This window comes from Ursus arctos, unplaced genomic scaffold (genome assembly GCF_023065955.2).
Source record: "Ursus arctos isolate Adak ecotype North America unplaced genomic scaffold, UrsArc2.0 scaffold_7, whole genome shotgun sequence".
Classification (NCBI taxonomy): domain Eukaryota; kingdom Metazoa; phylum Chordata; class Mammalia; order Carnivora; family Ursidae; genus Ursus; species Ursus arctos.
Genome location: NW_026623089.1, coordinates 59,977,088 through 59,995,981, shown reverse-complemented (window position 1 = coordinate 59,995,981; position 18,894 = coordinate 59,977,088). Strand labels below are relative to the sequence as shown.

At 36.1% G+C, this 18,894-nt stretch overlaps 1 protein-coding gene across 7 annotated transcripts in view; it reads right to left on the bottom strand.

The window, feature by feature from the left end:
* Positions 1 to 18,894, bottom strand: part of JMJD1C (jumonji domain containing 1C) — a 322,853-nt gene that overhangs the window by 50,782 nt on the left and 253,177 nt on the right. The window contains exon 1 of one of the 7 annotated variants that reach the window (XM_057308402.1): positions 3,836 to 3,981. The exons of the other annotated variants lie outside the window; for them this stretch is intronic. The gene's annotated coding sequence lies outside the window, so the exon portion shown is untranslated. Of the gene's footprint in view, positions 1 to 3,835; positions 3,982 to 18,894 lie in introns of those variants that run through there. 7 annotated transcript variants of the gene reach the window in all.

Here is an 18,894-nt window from a genome sequence, read left to right as displayed (position 1 = left end):
AGATTAGTTATGTGAAATTCCATATGTAGCAACCACTCATTTAAGAGGGGAGATTTAGGATGTTAAACTCATGCAATCTTATGATCAGAAAGCATCAAAGAGAATATAATCTCTTTGGAAATGTGACTTCGTCATGACCTACAAATTCTCAAATGCTGTATTTCTAGGTAAACACTGCCCTAAACTACTATTTGAGATTTAAAAAACCAGATTTTTCTTCCTGTGTAAAGAATATGATGGCATCTGTTTAAAAAAAAAAAAAAAAAAAAAGAAAGCATTTCTCAAAATATAAAAATTAAAATAAGGTTAGAATTTGTATTCTGACAGTAAGACTACTTACTGTACCAACCTTATTTTTTAAGTGATTCTCTATTTCATTCCAGTTCAAAGGAAAAAAATAACAATTAAAATAGTATAAAAAATAAGATTATGGCACTAAGATATCCAGATATGCCTGACTAGGTTTAATGATAGGAATATATGACAGTGTTCATAATATATGTAACAAGTTTTCTAAGATAATAAGGGAACGACTTGTCTTACCATGACTAAGTGCTCCTCACTGGTTCAACAAATATTTTCTTTATGTCACATATACTCTGGATGTAACTACTGACAGAACAGCTGACAGAGGCTTGAATTAGAGATTAATATACCAGCTGTTAGTTTTTATCTAGGTGACTGAGCTGCCTGGCTTAATACTGTCAGAGATTTACTCTGAAGTCCTAACTGATGTCTAGGAGAGCACTTTTTTTTTTTTCAAGATTTTATTTATTTATGAGAGAGAGAGAGAGAATGAGTGAGAGAGTAAAAGAGAGCATGAGAGAGTAAAAGAGGGGCAGAGGGAGAAGCAGATTCCCTGCTGAGCAGGGAGCCCCACATGGGGCACAGGGCTCAGGGCTTGATCCCAGTACCTGGGATCATGACCTGAGCAGAAGGCAGACACTTAACCAACTGAGCCACCCAGGCGCCCTGTAGGACAGCACTTCCATTTTAGAATACAAGAAATATCACAAAACCGACTTTCTCTCCCTTTGGACAGTTTCTGATACACAATGACATAATACCTGCTTTTAAACTGATACTGATATGTGGCTTAGTAATAGAATGATTTTTCTCCCTGCAATAAAATCCTTGACCTTTGTGATGACCTCTTAAATCCCATATTACGTAAATTTCCCCATAAAAAACTACACTTGACAGTATTTCATTCAGAGTTATTCATAAAAGTAACTACCTGTATCTACACTGCCACACCATTTCCCCACAGTCATAATTTAAATTCATGCTTCAGCAAAACTACAAATGATTGCTTGTCCTTAGATCCCTGGGATTGCTAGCCAACAGTTAAAAATGTGAATTGCTAAGTCCATATAGGTCGAGTGACACCCACTGCTATCATAGCAGTTCTTGTATAACTTATAAAAGAATCCACTTTGTTAGTAAGGATTTACTAAACAGGAAACCTACTTAGTCTGAGAGTTACTACAAAGATCTTCAAATAGCAGTTGTCTAAATCAACTGCAGTTTAATTAAATCTACCAATGACAGCTTCCATATATTTTCATGATTTTTTTTTTAAGATTTTATTTATTTACTTGACAGAGACAGCCAGTGAGAGAGGGAACACAAGCAGGGGAGTGGGAGAGGAAGAAGCAGACTCCTAGCGGAGGAACCTGATGTGGGGCTCGATCCCAAAACGCCGGAATCACGCCCTGAGCCGAAGGCGGACACTTAACGACTGCGCCACCCAGGTGCCCCCCATATATTTTCATGATTTAAACCAAGGATTGACAAAAAAGTTTGCCAACTTTTCCTATAAAGGGCCACGGAGTAAATAAGCCAGGCTTTGAGGGTCATACTATCTCTACTGCAGGTACTCAACTCTGAACTGTCATACCAAAAGCCGCCAAAGAATACCATAAACAATACATGAACAAATGAGCATGGCTGTGTTCTAATAACTTTATTTATTGGCATTCTATGAAGCTTGAATTTCACAGAATGTTCAGGTGTCATGACATATTATTCTTGCGACTTTTCTCCTGTTTAAAAACGTAAAAGGCCTAAATGTTTTACCAGCAAAATGGAAAAAAAAAAAAAAAGTAAAAGGACTTACAGAAACAAAAGGTAGGCTGGATTTGGCCTGTGGTAATACTTTGCCTACCCATGATTTAAAGTAAGAACAAATAAATTACTGCTACAAAGCAAGATTAGAAACCTCTAATCAAGGCAATGCAGTCTGAGGGCAAACTGACTATAAACTCTAGTTCCATAAGTGGCGGCATTATACACACACACATATATACACAGACATACATACACACACACACGTATATATATGTTATGAATATATATATATTCATAGGCACAGGAAAATAATTCAATGACTAACTCCTTTCATTATTGAAGAAAAAATACACTGAAATAAATTATTACTATTTTTTAAAGATTTTATTTATTTATTTATTTATTTGACAGAGAGACAGCCAGTGAGAGAGGGAACACAAGCAGGGGGAGTGGGAGAGGAAGAAGCAGGCTCCCAGTGGAGGAGCCTGATGTGGGGCTCGATCCCATAACACTGGGATCACGCCCTGAGCCGAAGACAGACGCTTAACAACTGCGCCACCCAGGCGCCCCTGAAATAAATTATTTTTTAAGACTTTCACAATAAATGAGTTTCCCTGATATATTCCTGTACTGTATTTAGCCTTCCAAATATAATAATGTATCTGGTTTTGAAGTAGAAAAATCACCCACTTTGAAAGGTAAGGTTTTGGGGCACCTGGGTGGCTTTGTAGGCTAAGTGTCTGCTTTCAGCTCAGGTCATGATCTCGGGGGTCCTGGTATAGAGCCCCGTGTCCAACTCCCTGCTTATCTGTGTTTGCTTGACCCTCTGCCTCTGACACTCCCCTGCTGCCCATGCTCTATCTCTCTCTTTCTCTATATCAAATAAATTAATAAAATCTTTAAAAAAAAGAAAGATAAGGTTTACTCTCTTAGGTCAATGAGGATTATACTCATCAAACAAAGATTGGTACCACATACGGACTCACAGGAGGGTAAAAATAGTATATGCATTGAAAAATGAGAATTTTCCCAAAGACAGTGTTCCCACATTAATCCTATGCTTTACTGGGTATTATATAAGACTGATGAACCACAGACTTCTACCCCTGCGACAAATAATACATTATATGTCAATTAAAAAAAATAAGTAAAGTGCATGTCTTTGAGGCAGCATTTAAAAAAAAAAAAAAAAGATTTGGAGGGAAAAAAAAAACCCTGATGCTGTAAATGTGAATTCCGTTTGTGTCCACACCAAGTAAAAGATCTGTGTGGTTTGTATTTTCCTGTGAAATAATAAATTGTGGCAGATGTTAAAATATAATTTCTACTGAAATAAGGTAGAGAAGAAAAATACTAGGGAGATTTCAGATTTTACTTTCAGGCAAAGAATATAGATGAATTGTTTTTTACATTTATGCATATATTTCCCCAAAAAAAGTACTGGAATGAGAATAAAAAATTTTTCTTAATTTAAAAAAAAAATTCTATGCTTCGTATGTCCGATTTATTAAGAACACCAGAGATTAGGGGCGCCTGGGTGGCACAGCGGTTAAGCGTCTGCCTTCGGCTCAGGGCGTGATCCTGGCGTTCTGCTCCTCTGCTATGAGCCTGCTTCTTCCTCTCCCACTCCCCCTGCTTGTGTTCCCTCTCTCGCTGGCTCTCTCTATCTCTGTCAAATAAATAAATAAAGTCTTTAAAAAAAAAAAAAAAAGAACACCAGAGATTAATTTTTAAATTTCTCTACATATATTATGTTAAGACATACATATTTAGGGGCGCCTGGGTGGCACAGCGGTTAAGCGTCTGCCTTCGGCTCAGGGCGTGGTCCCGGCCTTATGGGATGGAGCCCCACATCGGACTCCTCCGCTGGGAGCCTACTTCTTCCTCTCCCACTCCCCCTGCTTGTGTTCCCTCTCTCGCTGGCTGTCTCTGTCAAATAAATAAATGAAATCTTAAAAAAAAAAAAAAAAGACATACATATTTAAAAATTTTTACATAATTAAAATCAATAGATAATTAAGTCCTGGCTGTACATGTTTTCATAATTTCTGGTTGGTTTTTGTTCATTCAGAAGCCTAGAATCAAGACTACGATTTAAACCAAAAAAAAAACAAAGAAGAAGAAGAAGAATTTCTATCTTTCAAAAACAAAATTATAAAGATTGAAATGGCAGAAAGAGAAAATAGGCTAACATTTTCTATTATCCATGCAATTCTTGCCTCACTCATATAATTGAGGAAATAATGTGATACACACTCATGCTGGCTAAATTACTTATGTTCTGAAACCATGTGAGAACGGTTAGAAACTGCAGAAAACAAATAGTGGATTAAAAATCTAGTTTGTAAAATATCAAATAGAGCTCAGCCAGAAATGGTAAGAAGATGAATATAAGTTCAAGAAGAGAATCTATGGGGCTCTTGGGTCCTGGGATCAAGCCCCATGTGGGGCTCCCTGCTCAGTGGGGAGCCTGCTTCTCTCTCTCCCTCTGCCCCTCCCACCTGGTCCAGCTCTCTCTCTCTCTCAAATAAATAAATAAAATCTTTAAAAATTTTTAAGAAATAATTTTTCCATAAGTATTTTTATCAGACATTATGGCCTAAAGGTAACTGATGCCTTTAAGTCATTTAAGACAATACCCAGAAGGTCAGTGGGCAAGTCATTTTAAGTTTGTCTGTGCAAAGGCACATAGGTGGCTCAGCTGGTTAAGCATCTGCCTTTGGCTCAGGTCATGATCCCAGAGGCCTAGGACTGAGCCCTGCATCAGACTCCCTGACTGATGGGCAGCCTGCTTCTCCCTCTCAACCACTTGTGCTTTCTCGCGTGTGCTCTCCCTCAAATAAATAAAATCTTAAAAAGAAAAAAAAAAGTTTATGCAGAAAATGAAAACACTACCATAGTTTTCCCCCCACATTTTTCATGCTTTCAATACCATCCATTCTCAAGGCATCATCATTTAATCATAAGAACTTAACAAAATAACAAATTATCTAATATCCAGAAGGTTCTACAAACAGTATAGCATCCTAGAACTAAATATTTTATCCTTTCCATGAAATAAGAAATGCAAATACAATTGAAACATTGAGTTATATTCACAATGGTAATTTACAGGATTATAAACATGCGAGGGACGCATTTTTAAAATCTCTGGTTAGAAGTTAAGATTGAAAACGGAGTGTTTTTTTCATAAGATGGTAATTTAACTATCTCTGTATGGGGAGACTAAGTTAATCTTATTTATATGGTTTCCTAAGGAACACAGATACTCATTAAAAAACAGGGGAGGGAAGGACCCAAACAGGGATGGATGGATACGCAGACACAAGGACACACAGACAAACACAATAATTCTTTGTCTTTTTATGTCCTCCAAGGGCTAACTATATGACACTCTGAAAAAGAAAACAATTAGGGTTGAAAGGAAGAAAATGTTACACATCTTGCCACAAACCTGCCTCCATATACTACTGGGAGAAATGACCAACAGTTTTCAAATAATTTACCTGGGTTTTTTTTGTTACACAAAGGTAATCCTATGTTATGTCTAAAACATTTCTAAAACATAATTGTGAATCATTTTGGTGACTTGACTCTTTATAACACATTATATGATAAAACCTCAAGTTTACAAGATTATCATTACTAAAATTTTAAGCTTTAGACAGAATTTTAAATTATTATAATTTATGAACTACTTGATTCCCTGTATATAAATAAAACATCAGTATTTTAGAGTCAAGAGTGTTGGAGACTTTATATATCCACACTAAGAAACAAAAATATTATGCAACACTTTACCGTACCTTAATAAGAAATAAGCTGCTTTATATAATTCACTCAATCTTCCTCCTTAATTTGTATGACTTTTTTTAGAGAAAACTTACTTCAATGGAAATCAAGTTACACTTCTAAAAATGCAAGCTTTTGGAAGTGCCTGGGTGGCTCAGTTGGTTAAGCGGCTGCCTTCAGCTCAGGTCATGATCCTGGGGCCCTGGGATTGAGCCCAAGTGGGCTCCCTGCTAATTCGGGAGCCTGCTTCTGCCCCTCCCCCCACTCATGTGCGCACTTGCTCTCTCTCTCTCAAATAAATGAATGGACAAAATCTTAAAAAAATAAAAATAAAAATGCAAGCTTTAGAAGCAATGACCTGTTGCAAAGAGCTTGGGTGGCCTTAGGAAATTCTTGCCAAACACATTAAAGGCACTGACTGGTTATAGAAATCAGTGAGCAAGCCTGAGGTCAGCAGTAAATCCAGAAGTGGGGACTATGTTATGGATTATAAGCACATAAAACAAAAAGAGAATCTTTCTTCTACTTTAAGGGCTTACTTTTATACTGTTTCTTCTAAAGGTTTAATTTTTTTTTTGCCATATTCATAACAATCTTCTTGTCAATACACATTACATGTATTATAATATATATTAAAATAAATCACCCTTCTAGAATGCCCACTTTCTAATGCTGTCCTGATTAAAATAACCTACCAATCTTTCTCTATCATTTTACATGCATGCCTCATTTTATTGTGCTTTAGAAATTGAAGATTTGTGGCAGCTCTGCCTCGACTAAGTCTATATTGGTGCCATTTCTCCAACAGCATTTGCTCACTTCATGTCTCTTTATTACATTCTGGTAATTTTTGCAATATTTCTGAATTTTTCACTATTTTTATATTTGTTACGGTGATCTGTGACCAGTGATCTCTACTGTAACTGTTTTATGGCACCACGAACCACACCCATATAAGACAGCAAATGCAATTGATAAATGTGTGTGTTTTGACTTCTTCTACCAACCAGCCGTTCCCAGTTTCCTTCTCCTCTGGCCTCCCTATTCTCTAAAACACAACAATACTGAAATCAGGCCAATTAATAACCCTAACATAGCTTCTAAGGGTTCAAGTGAAAAGAAGTTACTTGTCTCTCACTTCAAATCCAAAGCTAGAAATGATTAAGCTTAGTGAGGAAGTCATGCCAAAAACCAAGACAGGCTGAAAGGTAGGCCTCTTATGCCAAACAGTTAGCCAAGTTGTGGATGCAGAGGAAAAGCTCTTGAAGGAAATTATAAGTGCTACTCCAGTGAACACATGAATGATAAGAAAGCAAAATGGTCTTATTACTGATATGGAACAAGTTTGAGTAGTCTGGATAGAAGATCAATCCAGCCACAGCATTCCCTTCAACCAAAGCTTAATCCAAGGGCAGGGCCCCAACGCTTGTCAATTCCATGAAGGCCAAGAGAGGTGAGAAAGCTGAAGAAGAAGTCTGAAGCTAGCAGAGGTTGGTAAATAAGCTTGAAGGGAAAAAGCATCTTCATAACATAAGGTGAAACAACAAGTGCTGATATAGAAGCTGCAGCAAGTTATCTAAGAAGATCTAGCTTAGATAATTAATGAAGGTAGCTACAATCAACAACAGATTTTCAATGTAAGTGAAACAGCCTTCTATTGGAGATGCCATCTACAACTTTCGTATCTAGAGAGAAGTCAATTCCTGACTTCAAAGGTTCCAAGAACAGGCTGATGCTCTTGTTAGGGGCTAATGCAGCTGGTGACTTTAAATTAAAGCCGAGGCTCATTTACCATTCTGAAAATCCCAGGGTCCTTAGGAATTATGCTAAATCTACTCTGTCTGTGCTCTATAAATGGAACAAAGCCTGGATGACAGCACATCTGTTTACAACATGGTTTATTGTTATTTTAAGCCCACTGTTGAAATCTACAGCTCAGAAAAAAAAAAAGATTCCTTTCAAAATATTACTGCTCATTGATAACGCACCTGGTTACCCAAGAGCTCTGGAGATGTACATTAATGTAGTTTTCATGCCTGCTAATACAACATCTATTCTGCAACCCATAGATCAAGGAGTCATTTCAACTTTCAAGTCTTATTATTTAAGAAATATATCTTCTAAGGCTATAGCTGCCATAGATAGTGATTCCTCTGATGAATCTGGACAGAGTAAATGGAAAACCTTCTGGAAAGGATTCACCATGTTAGATGTCATTAAGAACGTTCGTGATTTATGACAAGAGGTCAAAATATCAACATTCACAGGAATTCACAAGTTGATTCGAACCCTAATGGATGACTTTCAGGGGTTCAAGATTTCAGTGGAGGAATAACTGAACATGTGGTGGAAAAAGCAAGAGAACTAGAATTGGAAGTGGAGCCTGAAGATGGGACTGAATTGCTGCAATTCATGATAGAGCTTGAAAGGATGAGGAGTTGCTTCTTATCGATGAACAAAGAAAGTGGTTTCTTGAGGTGGAATCTACTCCTGGTGAAGATGCTGTGAAGACTGCTGACAACAAAGATTTATAATATTACACAAACTCAGCTGATAAAACAGCAGCAGGTTTTACTCCAATTGAGAGGACTGACTCCAATTTTGAAAGTTTTATTGTGGATAAAATGGTATCCAACAGCATTGCATACTACTGAGAAATTAGTCATGAAACAGGGTCAATCGATACGGCAAAAGTCACTGTTGTCTTATTTTAAGAAATTGCGACAGCCACCCAACCTTCAACAACTACCACTGGGCTCAGTCAGCAGCCATCAAAATCGAGGAAGGCCTTCCACCAGCAAAAAGATCACAACTGGGTGAAAGCTAATATGATGGCTACCATTTTTTAGCAATAAAGTATTTTTTAATTAAGCTACGTACATTGCGGTTTTTTTTAGACATAATACTATTACACACTTAATAGACTACAGTATAGTGTAAACATAACTTTTATATGCACTGGGAAACCATAAAAATCATTTGACTCACTTTATTGCAGTATTCAGTTTATTGCAGTGGTCTGAAACTGAACCTGCAGTATCTCCTACGTAAGCCTATATTTACCATATCTCATGGTTCCTAGTTTCAGAAAACCAATTTTACTGAGTGAATGTTAAAAAAAAATAATAATACAACAACTATATGTGGCCCTCTGCAATGACAACATAATTTACCTTAACTTATAAAACCCTATATGTAGCTTGATCCCAGAGTTTAAACCAAGAAAAGAATGGGGGGGGGGGGGGGAGAAGAATCATCCTCAAAAATCTACTTTGAAGCTTTTTGCCACTGTAAGCGACCAGTCATTATAGATCGATCCAAATATTTTAGGACCCTCCCTTGAAACTTCCATTCGGTACTATTTGCCATTATTTACTTCATTAATAACTAAAAAGGAAATGGTAAAATTAAGAGTAGTATATACTGCGAGAAATTAGAAAAGAGTGAAAAGATTCTAAATTTTTAAAGTCTCAAGATTTTTTAATTTCATGTATATAGTTCTACGTTTCTCTAGTCTTAATGATTTATTAAATTCGTAACAACTGAACTATGATAACATTCCAATATTATTTTCATTATATACCTTCATCATTGAATGAATTTCAAAGTTCATTTTCTGTTTACCTAAAAAATATTTCCTCTGTTCAAATATGTGGCAATTCATAATTCTGAGGAATTCAAATATTACTGTAAATGTCATCTAAAGTGAGAAAGGCTCTAACTACAGTAACTCTACTTGCACTGAACATTTTAAGTAATTTCCTTCACTAGCTAATTTTGACACATTCTGATTTGCAAAAGTGATTTTGGCCTGAAGACTTTCACCAAAAATTATCAATACAAAAGAAAAAACAAACCCCAAACTGTACATTTAATAGAATCCCAACTCAGAAAAGGTTGCCATAGTTTTAGCTAACTCATTATAGTAAAAAATGTGTCCAGTTTATCTGAATAAACTAAAATATACTGAACAGCACTACTGTTTTTCCTTTTTTAAAAAAAATCTTTATTCTTAAAATTTTTTTCTTTAGTAAACTCTATACCCATTGTGGGGCTCGAACTCACAACCACAAGAACAAGAAGAACTGCATGCTTTACTGACTGAGCCAGCCAGGAACCCCAAGCATTACTGTTTTTCAAACTCTTCACAGAATAATCATAACTTACACGTTATTTATCAAATATATCTCTCTGGGTATAAGAATATAATCATTTTCACTGGCAAAAACACTGCCTGTAACATTAATACTAATAAAAATAGAATAAATAAGGGGCGCCTGGGTGGCTCAGCTGGTTGGCCATCTGCCTTCAGTTCGGGTCATGATCTTGGGGTCTGGGATTGAGGCCCGCATAGGGCTCCCTGCTCGGTGGTGACTCTGCTTCTCCCGCTCCCTCTGTGACCTCTCTCGTTCTCACTCTCTCTCAAATAAATAAAAATCTTTAAAAAAAATAGACTAAATAAAATAGAACCAAGCATTAGACTACATGTCTAATCAAAGGACAAATCTCAAATCACAATGAACATTAACAGGAAAACAAAATTCACGAAAATGAAAGTATTTTAACATAACTTTCTATCATTATTGTTCTGAATTTATATATATACTGGAATTAAAATATTTCCCCAAAGAAAACCTAGGTAAATGGATACAGCTTTAAAAATACTGTATATCTTGGGGCACCTGGGTGGCTCAGTTGGTTGAGCATCAGACTCTTGGTTTCAGGTTGTGATCTCAGGGTCTTGAGACTGAGCCTGGCGTCCAGCTCCATGCTCAGTGGGGAGTCTGCTCCACAGTCTCTCTCTTCCTTTCCCTCTGCCCTCCCCCTACTCCCTGTGTGCATGCAGATTCTCACTCTCCCTCTTTCTAAAATAAATAAGTAAATCATTAAAAAAAATCATTAAAAAAATATAAATAAAAATACCGTATCTTGGCTCAAAAGATCAAATACAATCACAATTAACACTCTTCTTCTTCATTATTTTTCTAACTAGAAAGAGATTAATACAACATTATCTTTTTTTATAAATTCATTTGAGAGAGCGATAGCACAAGAAGGAGGAGAGTCAGAGAGAGAGAGAAGCAGTCTTCCCACTGGGCAGGGAGCTCGATGCGGGGCTTGATCCCAGGACCCTGAGATCATGACCTGAGCCGTAGGCAGATGCTTAACCAACTGAGCCACTCAGGCACCCAATACAACATTTTCAAGAACACTTACTTCCCTAAATTATTCTAAACATTATTTGCAGAGTTCATCAGTTATTTACTATAAATGAACACTGTGATAAACTTAATTATCGAAATAACCTTATGATGCAAGTATTGTTAACCCCATTTTATAGATGAGAAATCAAGGCAGAGGGGCACCTGGGTGGCTCAGTCATTGGGCATCTGTCTTTGGCCCAAGTCATGGTCCTGGGGTCTTGGGAGCGAGCCCACTGTTGGGCTCTGAGCTCAGCAGAAAGTCTGCTTGTCCCTCTGGCCCTCCCCCTACTTGTGTTCTCTGTCTCTCTCTCTTTCTCAAATAAATAAAATCTTTGTGGGGAGGGGGAAGAAATCGAGGAAGAGGCAGATTGGATTTGTCCAGGGTTACACAGGTCATAAATGGTAGGGTGGTATATGGATTTGACGGCAGAATTTTGACTTGACGTTCACATTTTCAATTCCTATATTACGCTACCTTCCTTAAGTATCTTCTTGCCTTTGTAAATCCCTATTCTGTCTGGTCTGTAATAACTTTACCATCCATCAGTGGATGTCTAACTTGTTAAGATTTAAGGCAACCTTACATATTTATGCACTCTAATACAGTAATTCTACTAAAAACTTCTGGGGTGCCTGGCTGGCTTAGTTGGTGGAGCATCCAATTCTTGATATTGGGGTTGTGAGTTATTGCCCCACACTGGGTGTAGAGATTATTTTTTTTTCTTCTAAGAAAATGTAAAAAGCAGACAAAGGGAAAAAAAAAAAATCAAACATCTAAATGTCAGACATTATGGGATTAAAAAAAGTACTTTCAATGTGGAAATTATATTGCCATTAACGTAATTTTTAGGGGTGCCTGGGTGGCTCAGTCTTTAAGCGTCTGCCTTCAGCTCAGGTCATGATCCCAGGGTCCTGAAAGCGAGCCCTGCATTGGGCTCCCTGCTCAGCGGGAAGCCTGCTTCTCTCTCTCCTACTCCCCCGGCTTGTGTTCTCCCTCTCGCTGTCTCTCGTTCTGTCAATTAAATAAAATCTTTAAAAAAAAAATTTTTTTTAGTAACAAACAAAAAAGCCAAGTTAAAGTTTAAAAAACAAAAAAGAATCTATGTGAGAGGTCAATAGCCTTTTTATATAAAGGGATGGAGAGTAAATATTTTAGGGCTTTGCAGCAATATTCTAGTACTCAACGTTGCCATTTTAGCACAAAATGGAGCCATAGATAACACATGAACACGTGAGTATGGATATATTCTCATAAAACCTTATTTACAGACATTAGAATCTGATTTTCCTATTAATTTAAACAGCATGAAATATTACTGATTTTTTCCCCAACAACTGAAAAATGAATCATTCTTAAGTTTTTAAGTAGTAAAAAAAAAAAAAAAAAAAAAAAGGCACTGGGTCAGATTTAGGTTAAAGAGCATAGTTTGCTGACCCCAGATCTAAGTGGTCCTAAACAGGGCACCCAGGTAGCTAAGTCAGTTAGGCACCCACCTCTTGATTTTGGCTCAAGTCCTGATCTCACAGGCATGAGATCAAGCCTAGCCTCAGGCTCCATGCTGGGCATCAAGCCTGCTTTAAGATATATATTCTCTCTCTCTCTCTCTCTCTCTCTCTCTCTCTCTCTCGGCACCTGGGCAGCTCAGTTCGTTGAGTGTCTGCCTTAGGATTGGGTCATGATCCCAGGGTCCTGGGATTGAGCCCCACATAGGGGCTCCCTGATCAGCAGGGAGTCTGCTTCTCCCTTTCCCTCTGTGGCTGCTCCCCCTACTTGTGCTCTATCAAATAAATATATAAAATCTTCAACAACAACAACAAAAAAGATACTCTCTCTCCCTCTACCCTTCCCCCACCTCCCTCTCTAAAACAAACCAAAAAAGGTCCTAAATACAATAATCCCCTGGACACATAAAGGCCTGGGTGTGGAAGGAAATGTGTCAAAAATGGTAATTCTGTCTTGGTGGTAGAGTTATGATTAAATACTATCCTTCTTTTAATTTTCTTTTTTTAAATAAAGACCATATGTGAATGAAGTTAGAAAAAATTCAAAGGACAAGGAAAAAAAGACAAATCTTTCCTGAAAAATTAACTTTGCTACATCCTCGGTGCTCTTTCATAGTATTGAAGACGGCCCTATCTCAATATCACCTTGTTTTAAAATTTCATCTTTTCCTTGACTTCACTAAGCATCTTGAGATGCTTCTCATTTATCGTTTTATTTCAAATGCCTAGAACTAACCAGTTAATCAGTAAATCAATAAAATTTTATTGGCCGAATCAGTTGATTTCATAAAGGTATCATTTGAAACTGTTTTCTTAAAAGGTAAAAATAAAATCTGATAGTTTCAAGCTGGGGAAAATACTGTAATTATCATAATATTAAAGTAATGTTCTTTTATATGTAAAAAGTTCTTATACATCATAAGGAGTACCCACCCAATTAGACATAAGGTCTAATGACAAAGCATGTCACAAAAACTCTGAAGAAAAAGTCCACTTCACTATTATTCAGGAACAACAAAATTTAAATGTATTCTAATATTTTGATCAATTGCGAAAAGTCTGACAAGGCAAAAACTAAAGGCATATGTATATAAACACTAATTATGGGAAACAAACTTTTCTGACAGGTAGTTTGACTACACATCCTATTCTGAAACAATAGGTGTTTCTGTAACTTGAATTAGCTTTCAGGGACTTGGCAAAAATAGGTGAATGATGTTAGTACAACACAGAAGTAATGTTGGTTCACATGCTATTTTTTTTGCACTGACTAGTATGAGTAATTGAATGCTAAGTACACAAATAAAGCTGAACATAGTACTAGACATAATACTCATCCAATTCCACTTTCTTCTCTTAGTTTTTAATGTGACCACATGCTGATGCAGAAGTTCATATTGATTAGATTGCCCCAATCTGGGACACCTGGGTGGCTCAGTTGGTTAGGCGTCTGCCTTTGGCTCAGGTTATGATCCCAGAGTCCTGGAATCAGGCCCCCGCATCGGGCTCTCTGCTCAGCAGGGAGCCTGCTTCTCCCTCTCCCTCTGCCTGCCACTCTGCCTACTTGTGATTCCTGTCTGTCTGTCAAATAAATAAATAAAATCTTTAAAAACAAATCCTGAAGCAGTTTTAATTTAAAAAAAAAAAAATCACCCCACACCTGGGTGGCTCAGTCGTTAAGCATCTGCCTTCTGCCCAGGGCATGATCCCAGGGTCCTAGGATCGAGCCCCACATCAGGCTCCCTGCTCTGCTGGGAGCCTGCTACTTCCTCTTCCACTTCCCCTGCTTGTGTTTCCTCTCTCGCTGGCTGTGTCTCTGTCAAATAAATAAAATCTTTAAAAAAAAAAAAATAGCCCCAATCTTCTTTTGCTTTTGACTCCTTAACTCAGCAATCTCAATTCTTCTTTACACATTCTTAGTATCAAGCAACCTTCCTTTTTTCCTTAAAGGTAAAGTACTATAATTATCTAACTTTATTAGAAATAAACTATCAGAAGATTACTGCTTATGTTCATCCTCATTCAAAATTTGCATAAGCTATGAACAATCTACACCAACACCATTTCCCCCAAATCCTTGTTACTGTAGTGTGAGATTTTGTAAAACATAAGGTCATTCACACCTATATATACATTTAAAATACATACTCTTCCACACAACTAACTTCAAAGGAATCTAAGAAAATAAATGAATGAATAACAAAATAATACATGCACAAGAAGAGTCTATGTGTTTTAAAACAGAAAAACAATTTTTTAGTTGCTCTACACAAATAGAACACAATACAGCTAGTAAAAACGGTTCTGTAGACATACAGTTACTGTCATGGAAAGAAGCTCATGACATAGGAAGAGAAAAACAATACAAAATTAGAGTGACGTGTTTCATTACCATCAAAATCTATTATAAAGATATGTGTATGTATGTAAGTATGTATGTTGTGTGTGTATATATTTATATAGTATCTAGACAAAGAAATTATATACCAAATGTTAACAGTAATTTCTTTAGCTAACTAAATTACATATCTTTTCTCAAAGTCTTTATTTTGCAATGACCACGTATTTCTTTTATAATGATAAAAAGAAATTAATTTTAAAATGCAAAAGAATGATGTCAACAATTTGTTCATATTAATACTAATTTCCTTGTTATACACCAAAGTTTCAGCTAAAGAAACTTACTTTCAATACCAAATACAATACAATCTGATAGTTCAGTATAATGAGTATATTCCGTAGAAACTTAGCTAGTTCAGAGACTTTGTTGATCTTGATATACGTGAAAATAGTCTTTGTATTCTCTTAATATCCTGATTATGATACAAACCCCTTAGACAATTTTATAAAAATTACTAAAAACAAAAACTTTTAAAAACATAACTACTTAAAATTTGTTACTAAAAATGGAGTTAAAGGCCTACAAAAAGGGATGCCTGGGCGGCTCAGTTGGTTAAGCTTCTGCCTTTGGCTCAGGTCATGATCCTAGGGTCCTGGGATCGAGTCCCACATCAGGCTCCTTGCTTGGCAGGGAGCCTGCTTCTCCCTCTGCCTATGCTCCCTCCCTCTGACAAATAAATAAAATCTGTAAAGAAGGGGGAAAAAGGCCTACAAAAAGAATGGGCTATTTAATGCAACTCTATTAATAAGTTACTGATTATACCAAGTATGGTTCATCTGAATGTCTTATAAAAACTATTTACAAAAATAAAACTCTTTAATTCAATAACATATTTCTGATACTGTCATAAAATTCAAATTTCACAGAGCTAGAGGAAATACTTTTTTTTCTTCACTAATTGAGAGGTTGTGGTACAAAGAAACACTTTACAATGCATTTTATGGTGAACGTTCAGGGGAAAAAAACTAACAAGAACACAAACACAAATAAATGGCTTTTTAAAAAAGGTTATTTAGAAAGCACCCATATAAAATAAAACAGACTTTATATTCATTGTAGAAACTTGAGGTGGCATTTCAGATATTGTGCTAGAGAATTAAATGCTTATTTTTTATGTACTGAGCCAGCACAGCAATTTAAGAAAACCAATATAATGAACACAAAACCAAACTTCCTCAGTTCCCAATTATTCATAAAGATTACTTATTTTATGTATCTTGGGCCAGCTGCTCCTTCACTCTTACAAACTCATCTTTATATGGCTACTCCTGAAAAAAGCAACTTAACTCAATAATGGGCTTTGCAACTTAACTCAAATTTAACCAATATGAAGACAGTATGATGATAGTCACATCTGCTACCTCTCAAAACATTACACAACCAAAACTTAAAGACTCTGAACTGCTGGCATTACCACTCTTCAGTCATCCTAGATGAGTAACATCCTTAAGTTCAATATAACTGTATCTTAAATTAACTATGTATGATTTATGGGACAAATTTATTTTTAGCCTTTAAAAAATATCAATTTAAGAGTAAGCATATTTACTTGTGAGTATAAACAATAAAAACATTTTTTAACTGAAAGAACTGACAGAAATGTTAATTTCCTTTAATTGTAACAACTTCTTTGCTGGTTTGACATTCTTTCCATTTTACAGAGGAGGAAAAATATTCAAAGATTAGGTAATTTACCCCTAATCACACGGCTGGAATTCATCAATTTGCCTCTTGTCAAATCCCTTCCCACTTAAATCTTTTTCCGATCCATGCACTTGTGGAATCAAAACTTTGAATACTCTCTGCTGAGTTTCCAAAAATTTACTTATTATAGTAGTAACATGATTGCAAACAGTCAAAGAAACCCCAATGAATAAAATATTTTATTATTTTAAAAACAGAAAATTGTTTGATAAATTAAGATCAGTCCACAGGAATATGGTATTCTAAGATTTGGAATGGATCATAAACAGAGTATGATTTATCAGATATAATTAATTGATCAAATCATCCCAAAGCATTTTAGAATGGGATATATTATATTAATATACATGTCCTATTACATCAAAACATAGCAAATGACTACATATTGTGCTTTCTTTGTTCAATTATATCAATGTTAAATAAAAAAGCTAACTAAATTATTTTTATTGTACTAATTAAAAGGGTGCCTGGTTGGTGCAGTTGGTGGAACATGAGATTCTAGAGTCTCAGGGTTACGAGTTCAAGCCTCACACTGGATGTAGAGATTACCTAAAAATAAAACTAAACAGCAACAATTACCATTTGGGTTTCTCTGCTAATCTCCCAGCTGAAACCAACCTTTCAAAGAAGTATTCTCTTGCATAAATTTTATGCAAACCTGCAATATTTATGCATTTTTAACTATACCTTGCTAAGTGTCCCTGGTGTAAGGTCCTTTCAGAATTACTACTGAACAAAAATCAGAACAATTACGTAAAACTCTTAAAACCACTTGAAGGAAAATGTATTTCCTTCTAAAGCCACATGTTAATATTCTTTGTGATACCTTTAATAATAGTTTTGAACTTTTTATGGCAGTTCAAAAGTTTGGAAGGCAATTTTTCTTTCAAGCTATTTATCGGCATGGTTTTTACTCAGTTGAGTCATCATGAGTTCAATCTACTGAGTCACCTGCTTACAGCATCTGCCAACCACAATTTACTAACTGCAGCTTCCTCAAACTTACAACTGAACAAACTCAGGAAGGCCTAGGAACTGTTTAATGTTTTCCAAAGTAGCAACTGAAAATATTCTTTCAGAACAACCCATGTTTAAAAAAATAAAACAAACAAACAAAAAAAACACCCCAACTTCCTTGCCCTGAATGAGCACTCCACCTATGGCAGTCTCACTCTACCTTGTATTCCTCCTTCCTGGGAAGACAGGGCGTTCAACCAAAGGAGGAAATAAAATTGTATGCTTGCATAATATTTTTAAGTAAGTATTCTTCTAAAAATAATTCTTAGGTACAAACTAATACTAAGCTGGAGTATACATTCAATTGTGCCAATGACTACACTGATTATACAGGAGCAAACATTCACTTTAATAAAATATTTAAGAAGTGTAAATGCAAAGGATATAATTTCAAAATTAATACCACATCACACATTATTTGGGGCTGACTTCCCTGTTTACAATTTCTACTATTTCCAGCTATGGAAATGATAAAATTATAAACCTGATGAACTACTGTACAATACTTCTCTTCTCAGAAATCCAGTGCAGGGGCGCCTGCCTTCGGCTCAGGGAGCGATCCCGGCATTATGGGATCGAGCCCCACATCAGGCTCTTCCGCTATGAGCCTGCTTCTTCCTCTCCCACTCCCCCTGCTTGTGTTCCCTCTCTCGCTGGCTGTCTCTCTCTCTGTTGAATGAATAAATAAAATCTTTAAAAAAAAATAAAAAGAAATCCAGTGCAAACTGATATAATCAACAAAACTTGTAACTTGACAGACTTGAATCTGCCAAGTAGGATTTTAGTCTTTTATCATCTGACCCCTATTTAAGTTTACCCTGTTCTCTTCATTAGCGTCTAGTAAATATAAATATATGAGAAATGCGTTAAGTATTCAGAAAAAAGTTAAAACTACAACTCCAAGGTATCCTAACACAAGAACATCTTAATTACCTAGTACTCTTAAGGAAGACAGTATGGCACAATATACTTCAGAAAGATTTCCAATCATTGTTTTGCTATGCCTAAAAGGATAAGTTTAGCTCATCTAGAAAAACTAATTAGAAACGGGAAGAGAACATACACTGAACGACGTGTGTTAAACATTCAATAGCTTGTCTACAAAAAAGGAAGTTAAAAAGTAACTTATAGAAATAAGAAAATTTGTCAAAATACTACTAATTCTGAACGAAAGTATTTCTAGAGTTCGTTCACTAAATAACA